The sequence below is a fragment of the Meleagris gallopavo genome, chromosome 2 (assembly GCF_000146605.3).
Source record: "Meleagris gallopavo isolate NT-WF06-2002-E0010 breed Aviagen turkey brand Nicholas breeding stock chromosome 2, Turkey_5.1, whole genome shotgun sequence".
Taxonomy (NCBI): domain Eukaryota; kingdom Metazoa; phylum Chordata; class Aves; order Galliformes; family Phasianidae; genus Meleagris; species Meleagris gallopavo.
Window position 1 is genome coordinate 55,845,427 of NC_015012.2, and position 10,672 is coordinate 55,856,098.

Genomic DNA, 10,672 nt, shown 5'->3' on the forward strand with positions numbered 1-10,672 from the left:
AACCTAAGATTAGTCACTCTGGAACAGTAATGGACTTGGGTACAGCTTCACAAGCAGCTTGAACTGGTCTAAGATGAAGCTGCCAAAAAAGTGATTGCCCAGCCCTCTCCTTTCTCATATTACTGATACTAGCCCTCAGCTTATAGAACCTGCTGGATGCCAGCCCCAGCCAAAGCATTTCTGTTTGCAGCTCACTGACTGGTGGCTGGTGTCAGCAGGGTGCAGGGACTAGGACCACTCAGCTCAGGAGCAGGAAGGGCAGCACAACCTCACACAGCCTTAGGCGGACTCTGGAAGGGATACAGCAATAATCAGAGCTAATTCCTGTTTTCTAATACAATGGGAGTTGTAAAAAGGTTCAGCAATTATTTAAAGAAATTGGGGGATGCATAAAAAGAAGGTTCAGTGTACTTTTACTGTCTGATGCTGGCCATCACCACTCATGCACAGCTTCAGGATCCATACAAACCAAGTTGCATTCTTGATAAAGGATAATAAGAAAGGCTTCTTCAAGTATGCTAACAGCAAAAGAAAAACTAGAGAGAATTGGTGAGCCCCTTACTAAGTGAGGGAGGGGTTCTGGTAACAGGGGATGCTGAGAAGGCAGAGATACTGAATGCCTTCTTTACTTCCGTCTTCAGTGAAAAGGCTCTCCCTCAGATTTCCCACACACTGGAGGTTAGTGAGAGTGTCTGGGGAATGGGAGACTTCCCGTTAGTCAGGAAAGAGGACGTGCGTGAGCGCCTAGGCAGTACTAAGGTCCACAAGTCCATGGGACCTGATGGGGTGCATCCACGTGTGCTGAGGGAGCTGGCGGAGGTCATTGCCGAACCGCTCTCCATCATTTTTGAGAGGTCTTGGATAACAGGGGAGGTCCCTGAAGACTGGAGGATAGCCAATGTCACTCCAGTCTTCAGAAAGGGCAAGAAGGAAGATCCGGGTAATTATAGGCCTGTCAGCCTCACCTCTGTCCCTGGAAAGGTGATGGAACAGCTTGTGCTGGATACCATCTCCAGATAACGGGGAGAAAAGGAGGTTATCAGGAGTAGTCAGCATGGGTTCATGCTTTCTGAAGACCGGAGTGACATTGGCTATCCTCCAGTCTTCAGGGATCTCCCTTGTTATCCAAGACCTCTCAAAAAGGGTGGAGAGCGGTTTGGCAATGACCTCCGCCAGCTCCCTCAGCACACATGGATGGAGTTCTACATCTCAGAGTATTTAGGTAAACTTCCTATAGTGTGTTTCAAGCAAAATACGATTACAGAATCACAGAATGGCCAGGGTTGGAAGGAACCTCAAGGCTCATGAATCTCTAACCCCTCTGCCACATTCAGGGCCACCAACCTCCACATTTAATACTGGACCAGGCTGCCCAGGGCCCCATCCAATTTGGCCTTGAACACCTCCAGGGACGGGGCATCCACAACCTCTCTGGGCAGCCTGTTCCAGCACCTCACCATTCTCTGTAAAGAACTTCCCCCTGACATCCAACCTAAATCTTCCCTCCCTCAACTTCAAACCATTTTCCCCTTGTTCTTGCAGTTATCTGCTCTTTCAGAGTTGATTCCCCTCCTGTTTGTTTATAGGCTCTCTTTAGGTACTGGAAGGCTGCAATGAGGTCACCTTGCAGCCTTCTTTTCTCCAGGCTGAACAAGCCCCTCTCCCTCAGCCTGTCTTCGTAGGGGAGGTGGGACAGTCCCATGATCATCTTTGTGGCTCTCCTCTGGACCCTCTCCAACAGCTCTCTGTCTTTCTTGTACTGGGGGCTCCAGACTTGGACACAGTACTCCAGATGGGGCCTCACGAGGGCAGAGTAGAGAGGGACAATCACCTCCCTGTCCCTGCTGGCCACCCCTCTTCTGATGGAGAAGATTAAGTTGCTTAAGAGGAGAAACTAAACATCTACCTTGAAGACACCAGGCTTAAGTTGGGCAGTCGCCAAGAATGAGCCCCTCACACCTTTCCAAAGACTACAAGATGAGCACCACGATTACAAGTGCATTCAAACACACTCCCAGACTGGCCATGTAGAGACAAGGGGGAGCAGCCCTGCTGACACCACATGGCCTGAAGGAGCTCATGCACCAGGTTCTGTATACCAACACCCTCCATCAGTCAGAAATATAAATAAAGGCTTTGGACACCTCCTAGAGTTTCTGCTGTTCCAGGAAGAACTGAAGGAAGAACTTGGGAGCCCAGTTTTTTCCCCAGGACAAGACATACTGCCCACACAGCCCGACTTGCCACATGTCCCTGCAGGCACATTCGGAGCAGCTCCTATGGCTTATGTCTTCACAAGCAATAGAGCCGCAGGCAGCTGGGGCAGGCCCAGCAAGTTTGGGCAGCCAACACCTGCTATCCAGTGTGTCCTAGAGGTAAAGGCCTCACTACCATTCAGAAGCATACCCCTTCATTATCTCTGCCAGAAACATGACAATTGTGTTCATTCGTTCTCTCAACACACATAAAGTGTCAAGCTCAAACTCAAAATATACTTCAGATTAAGCCCATTTAACAAATAGCCTAATGATTAGAAACCACTGTGCAAAGTGGGTTCAGTAAGTGTTCCATCTTTTTAATAATTTAAACTGTAAAATGATTCTCACTGCATCGCATATAGCTTTCAACTCTGAAAGTGACATTAAGTACAGCTGGTACCAGAGGAGCTGCTTCTGTTGATCTGGTGCCAGTCAAAGTAAATCTCACCACATCTATAAGTGATGAAAATGCTATATCCTCTCTGTTTTATTGACTAACATCTGCTCTTGGCCAGCCACTCAGAAGGTTCAGAAGTTTTGTTACTGCACGTGGACCATGCTGCTCCCATATCACCCCTGCTCAAGTTATGCCAGGGAGGATGGACCATAAAATAATTTATTGTATGCCTCTGGACTATGGGGACATACTTTGGCACCTCCTTCTCAACATATACTATGCTGTCTCATTACATGGGCATGTACCATTTTTCCCTCTTGGGACTCTTGTCACGGCATTTAGGATTCCTACTTGCTTTGGCCAGAAATCAGAGATGCAATAGGATCAAGCTCTGTTAGAGTCATCTCCCACACACTGCAGAAACTGAGCGGTACTCACTGAATGAGACAGCATGGCACATGAAAATAAAAGATGGATTTATGACTAGAGGGCACAATGATAAGCTAGTGAACTAGATTTTAGTTTGCTGATAAAAATGTGTGATGTGGGGCAAGCAGTCTAAACCAAGTTCTTCTTTATGATGCTTTCTTGAATAGTGACCAACTCCTCACATATGCCAACTGCTTACAATTTCAAGCAAAAATCAGTGGAATCTGGGAATACACAGCACAACTGCTAGAAAGGCAAGTTATATTCTTATGGAGTAAATATATGAACAAAATTCAGAAGGGTGAACTCAGTCCTAACTTACATCACTGTCACGCTGTCTGTTTTGACAAGGTCACTCTCCTCCTCCCCTCCCACCCCCAACAGCCTTCAGTGGCAAAGCACAAACACTCATCTTCATGTGCTTTTATAATTCCCAACACAAACCCTGGCTTTCTAGTCGCACAGCAGTCCATCTGAGTGCTCTCTGTTCCTGAGATGTAAGTTCTGCTCTAGAGCGGAGGAATCAGTGCTTCCAAGCTGTTACTGTTGCAGCACAGAGTTCCTGAAATTCACCCTCATGCTTTGAAAGTGTTTTAGAACCTCTGACACTTAGGGAAAACAAAACAAAAAGCAAAGCAAATAAAAAACAATAGTTCATATCTTGAAGCTCAGGAAGTCAATATCTTTCAAAAGAACTGGCTTCCCCCCAAAAATATGGATAACTAAGCAGCTGCAGAAGCACATCACTGACGCTATCTCAAGAAGTGTAGAGCATCCTGGGAAGAAGGATCAGCCAGAGTGCCTAAGCTAATACTACACTGTGCCAGACAAATACATTCCTTAGAAGATTACTGCAGCATTGATAGCAAAAGAGTAAAACAATGTTAGGAAGCTGATTGTCAAGAGATGAAGCAGAAATAAGGAGAAAGCGATACTTCCATTGGTCCTCAGAAAGAGGAGTAGTATTGGTGCCTCTGTTGTTTTAAGGCATGACAACAAGGGCATATCTACAAAGCAACATCTTATAGTGTGACATTTGGAGACTGAATGGTACAAATATGTTGTAAAATTATACAGTCATTGGAGAACAACGCAAGTACAAATAAAGAAACAAAGTATAAGCTTACACAGGAGAAATCATCTCTTACTGGCAACTGCTCAGTCATTTAGCAATGTCTCAAGAGAAGTGATCAATACCACAATGCCAGGAGATGGGGAGAGATGCTGGAGGACTCACTTCTGCGGGATGATCTTCTTCCTCCTTGGCTCTGCGATGCCACCCACTGGCTACAGACACCACCACACGACAACACTTCACCAGCCACACATCTCTTTGCTTTAAACACTCTCTTTCTACAGAGTGGGGCAGAGTGTGCCATCACCTCCTGTTCTCTGCAGCCTTCAAAGAAACTGCACTACAGCTATTCTTCTGGGGAAAAGGGATTTATCTAATCAGCAGAATCACATTTGAGTGAGGTTGCCATCATTAACGTTCGCAAATTCATGAAAGCAAACATATTCACAGGCTTCTAAGGAGGCAGCATGGTATATGAGAAACAAATTACTGTGAGATATAATATCCCTTTCCTGTTTCACAATCAAAAATAAAGAAAGAAGCACCTGTAGTCATGCAAAATATGGAAGGGAGATTTATTTAGAGAACAGAGGTCTTCAGTCACTTACGCTAAGAAACACAACCCTTCTGGGCTCAAGGAAACTTCAATTAAGGAAGGACCTCCATTAAGCCACAAAAAAAAACTCACATATGCCTCATCATATCAACCTGCAGATGAGAATCTATAAGAATGTTGCTACACCTAATACATTTTGGTAAAGTACAGAAAGGATTAAAAAAAAAAACAATAAGTCTTATATCAGATTTTCTTAAAAAGTTCTAGACATTAAGCCAAAGCAAGAAATTGCAAAATAACAACTACTAAACAAAAACAACAACAAAAAAAGCAAATCCAGAAAAATGGTTAACTGTAGGTATGAGACAGACATTCCTTTGGTCTGAAACACCATGGAAGTGACAACTCAAAAGAAATCATGTGAAAGAACAAAAAATGAGGTATCTATACCCATAACATTAAATAACAAAAACATATGCATATGACATGAGGGTCTCTCTTAGCCAGTTTCATACGAAAGTGTATCAACATTTCTAAACTGGTCTTTAGAGATTGGCACTAAAAGAAAGACACTGAGGTTCTGGAACATGTTCAGAGAAAGACAACAAAACTGGAGAGAGGTCTGGAGCGCAAGTCTTGTGAGGAGTGGCAGAAAGAACTGGGATTGTTTAGTCTGGAGAAGAAGAGGCTCAGGGGAGACCTTATTGCTGTCTATACAACTGCCTGAAAGGAGGTTGTAGTGAGCTGGTGGTCAGCCTCTTTTCCCACGTAACTGTCGATAGGACTAGAGGGAATAGCCTCACATTGCAACAGGGGAGATTCATGTTGGATGTTAGGAAACACTTTTCTGAAAGAGTGCTCAGGCACTGGAACGGGCTGCCCAGGGAGGTGGTGAAGTCACTGTCACTGGAGGTGTTCAAGAAACATTTAGATGTTGTACTAAGGGACATGGTTTAGTGGGAAATATTGGTGATAAGTGGACATTTGGCATGGATGATCTTGGAGGTCTTTTCCAACCTTGGTGATTCTACGATTCTGACCACTACAGCTAACATCTTTCACCAGGGACCTGCTGAATTCATACTTCCTACAAAGCTCAGCCCAGCCAGATGGATATTTTTTTTTAGTCATCTTCCACATGCAGGCAAAGGCTAACTACTTAAATAATCCCACTCCCACAGAGGCTGTTACAGGTTTCAGGAGAGCTCTCAGGAACTGCTCAGTCAGCACAGCAGGACAGCAAAGGTAGAAGCTGTTAAGAGAACTGCGGGGACAAGTGCCTGAGGACTGCAAACTCCTTAACAGGTACAGCTGCAGCAGAAGAAGGTAAGTGTAACACGCAGACTAATTAGATGGCAACCAATGTCTCAAGTGAAACTACTGCATTTTGAGACTTGAACAGGAAACACAGAGCTATTACACTCATTTCACAATCAACAATCTTCCACCTCTCTCTAAAGTTTCACTTCCACAATTTTGATGCTCCAGCTGGGGAAAAGTCTGTAGGAATGACAAAGCAGGCACTAAAATAACAAAGCAGTCTCTCTGTGGGTTTTTGTCAGTCTGATCTGTGCTCAGCTCAACAGCAGAATTAAATTCTTGCATTTCTCAAAACACTGCAGAACTCTGCCCATCCACACAACAGCTACTGGTGTACTGAGTCACAATGTCACTCCATGCAGAACATCAGAATGCTTACAAAACAAATATGAGTAAAACCTGAGCTTGTACTGACTGCTGGATCACCAGCCAAGATCTGCAGAGCTTCCTGTTCTCCCTCACCAGTTCAGAAGGACCCTTGCTAGAGGCATGCCATCCCCCACTGCTCCACACCAAGCACCAACTGGAGCAAAAGGTTTTCACAGAAGTCCTGAAACACCAGAAAAATTAAATCTAGCTACCTTACACAGACCTGGACAAACCAACAGCTTTTAGCTGAAGCATTTTGTTAGCAATACAGCAAGAGTTTATACATTGCTGTGCCAGAGTTGTAAGCTTTGTTTCATTTTTAAAAATGATGTACCAACAAAACAGAAATAGTTCACAGATTCATTCCTGAAAAATTCCTCCTAATTTGACCTCAAAAACAGTGTGGCTAGAATGTAAGACAAAAAGCAAAACAAGTGTTCTTTCAGTTTCCAAATTATTCATCTTATTAAATTCAAGCCTGCCAAAATTTATGGTCTGACTCTTGTAAACTCTTGTGCTTGCTAGGAAATGTTACTTAAGACTTACCATCCTTTTGGAAAGGCCCAATTGCCTCATAAAAGACAAGCACAGACTAGTTTACACGTGCCAGTCAATGCATAACAGTATTTTTACTGCTGATTCATTTCCTTCTCCTAGATAGAAATCCTCAGAAGTCAACTGCTCACTCACACTGCATGAGCAGGAAAGAAGTCCGCTTCTAGGATATCTACAGTTTCCTCTAAGACACACAAACACAAAAAACACCTACTTCTCTTAACTTAAGAGCTCCTTCAAAATACCAAGAGAGAATTTGAAAGGAGTATTTCATTAATTAAATATAGAACTACTTAGAGTATTTAACAAATTATAATCTAGAAACACAAACACATCTGTATGTCTCTTCTCACATATATTTATGCTTAGTTTTGACTAAATTACTTGCAAGAAAAAAATGTTTTTTTCAAAAAAAGGTATAAATAATTAACTGAGGTACTGATTACACAGAGGAAGGGAAGGGCGTGAACATGATAAATTTTCAACCACATAGGTCTTTTGACATTTTGTTTAAAATTATGTCATTAATTTCCTTACTTGTTCACACTTGAGCAGATAAAATTGTATGAATTGAGACTGAAGTCTTAAATAGTGTGCATCATTTATGAAACAAATAACCCTACCAAAAATAAACTTCAATTTCATAAAGAAGAAAAACTCAAAAAAAAGAATTGCAAAGAAGTTAACAGTTGCCTATAACGCTGTATTTTAGAACAGAGAAACAAGAAATGTGTTTTTGACAAACGAAAAAAACCAACATGGTTTTAAAGAAACCGAAGGATAAAATTAGAGGATATACAGGGCTACATAATCTTATTTGTTTTTACAGAAAGGATATGCAGAGTCAATCACCTCTTAAAGGAAACTCTATAAAATATCAGAAAAGCACATTAACTAGCCATCAAAACAAACATTAAAAAACACTAACATCAACATAACTCACCAGTACTATAGTATCTTTTAAGTTCTGTGCGCCTGATGTCTTTCAGTTGATTGTATTTTTTTTTTCTCTTTTCTTTGTCTGGAGCAGTTTCCTTTTCCCCAACAAATTTACAATTGTCTTCAGAGGAACTGATTTGCTCCAAAATAACTTTACTTTCATCATCTTTCTCAGCTGGAGTTTTGGAAACAGGAGATCCAGGAGAACTAGCAGAGATGGTCTCAGTGTTTTGTTTGGCTTGCCTTTTCTTTTTCAAACTATACATAAAGGGGAGAAAAAAAAAACAACATGAAGATGATACCAGTTAGTTCACTTTCTTTTTTGATTTTTAAAGTTAATTCAACATCAAAATTCCTTAAAACCCTGTAAAAACCAGATTTCTCATCAGTACCTAACATTATCCTAAGGCATATTCTTCAATCATTGTATCACCCATCACCTTGAGATTATCTTCTCAAGAGCAATAATAATTAAAAAAAGAATGTTTTTACTATTGTTTTCCTTGTTCCTCTTCCCCATAAAAGAAACAGAAACATCCAAATGTTTTGTTTTTAAATCACTACATAATGAATTTTGAAAACAGAAACATGTTTCCAAGATGAAACTTAGGATAAAAATCAAGGCTCAGATCCTAATATACTATCATACAACACAACAATTTCACAGTCAACTGCTCCTGCATAATAGAAAGCTATTTGTTTTGACATAAACTTGTTATTTATTTCCACTTTGTCCAACATTCTCTACCCATGCTAACCTACATCTGCTTTTTGCACAGCCTGTGACACCTTGTGCCCCCAAGCATCACCCATTGCTTGTTCAGCAAAAAGATTGATGTGGCTACAGACTGTTTGTGCAGGAACACTTCCCAGATTTTTATGCTCTTCTGACAAAAAATGTTAATGGCCTGCCTATAAATCTGTCAGCTTATCACTATAACAACAAGAGCATTTTCTTTTTAGAAGCCTTAAAGCAGCCTAAGTAAAAAATATGCTTCAGGAATCCTAACACCATTTTCTGCTAAGTCACCGTCTTTACCTTTCAAAGCTCACTTTATGGCCCAAGAGTCAGAGTCACAAGAATTGCCCCCAAGTACCACTAATTTAAGAATTTATATTTATATATCGCACAGAACAAAAAATTGATCTAATGATACTTCTCTCTCCTACACTGACCTCTTGGTTACAAAGGTCAGTTTTTCAGACCACATGCAACCAACATTTTACAGTGAAGAACAGATTGACTCACAAAAGCCTCGCGTCTGTTGTACTCATCTGCATACATACTTCTTAAATGCTTCCCCAGTATCATAGCAGGAGATCTCCACTCTGCAGCCAACTCAGTGAGGATGAGTTCTGCCCCTGCAGTGGTCCCCCATTCATTCACACCCACTGACTCATAAAGCAATTGTGGTAGTTCATGCTCTGCACAGCAAAATAGATTTTATATGCATAAAGCTTTACAGACTAGGTCTTGACTGCATATAAAAACAACCTACACATATCTCTAAAAAGATAAAAGTGAATACATCTATATAACAAATTAAATGTTTTGTTTGGATTTCAGAAAATTTGAGTATGCAAAGGAAACTTATTTTTAACTAATAAGCCACAAACCTGATCAAAGGCTGCTGTAACAACTGCAAAACACTACAGTCAGACTGCACATAATAATGTCTATATTTAGCCCTGGTGAGTATCTTCATAAAGCAGCCTGCTTCACTAAAATGGCATATCCTTACTTTTTGACTGAACATGGTTCCAGACTTGTAAATGAGACGTCCCTGACTTTTTACTCTAGTGACACAATGACCTTCCTGCATATGTGCCTGTCACAGACTATCCAAATCATCTGCTTTAACAGGCTGGAACTGGTAAGCCACCAGCATTTCCATTTCTATCCACATTGCACCAGAGCCTTCCGTTTCACATTTCTAATGCATTTTGATCACCAATCTTGTTAAGTAAGTTTAATGTAGTATGGATGCATTATTTCAAAACAACCAACCAACCAGCAGAAAAGCAGCTATAATGGAAACAATCCTTTTTTGAAGGAAAATACCCACAACCCTCTCTAGAGGTCAATAGTCCTCACAGTGACTCCAACAGCTTCATCAGTACTTCTCTTAAAGCACACTTTAACTAGAGTTTTCAAAGTTGCCCTAGGCAACTTGAAGAAAAAGGAGCTATGAAAGACCTGGTCCATTAGTGACAGGAAGGAGGAAGGCAGAAAAAAGACAGGACTGACCAATGGTAACATCATCAACTAATGCTCTTCATCACAACATTTAACCTTGCCTAACTCCCGGGCTGCGCAGCTCACCAAGAGCTTATCACAAAACCTGCAGTAGCTGTGAATAGGCAAAGCCACCAGCACACTCCTCAGTTAATGATCTGGGTGCTCCCTAAGTCCTACTCTGTCCTCAGGACACACAACACATTTTCCAGTAATGCCTAGACTACTCCTGCCCAATTCTCTGTTTTGAGGTAACCACTGAGCTTTCAAAGAGGTAATCTTGGCACTAGAATAAACACCATATGAGGACTAAGCACCCACAATGCTCATCTGAGAAGCTGGAGTTGCAGCAACTCCACTTGAGGAAATGCTCTGTACTTAAAAAATACTGTTTTTAAAGGTCTCTAAAGTTGGGCCAAAACTACTTCCGCACACACGCAAGATCTTGACTAAAATATCCCAATGAACTGAAACAAACTTGCAATGCCATTTAACACTATAAGAACATCCTCAAACTCACTATGCTTTTTAACTTTAC

The 10,672-nt window shown here is 41.4% G+C and overlaps 1 protein-coding gene across 3 annotated transcripts in view; it reads right to left on the reverse strand.

Moving 5' to 3' along the window:
• Positions 1-8,152, reverse strand: part of NCOA7 (nuclear receptor coactivator 7) — a 46,650-nt gene extending 38,498 nt beyond the window's left edge. For 2 of the 3 annotated variants that reach the window (XM_010707331.3, XM_010707330.3), the window contains exon 1: positions 7,903-8,152. The gene's annotated coding sequence lies outside the window, so the exon portion shown is untranslated. The remainder of the gene's footprint in view (positions 1-7,902) is intronic. The other variant, XM_010707332.3, reaches the window with a different exon arrangement.
• Between the last annotated feature and the right edge of the window lie 2,520 nt (positions 8,153-10,672).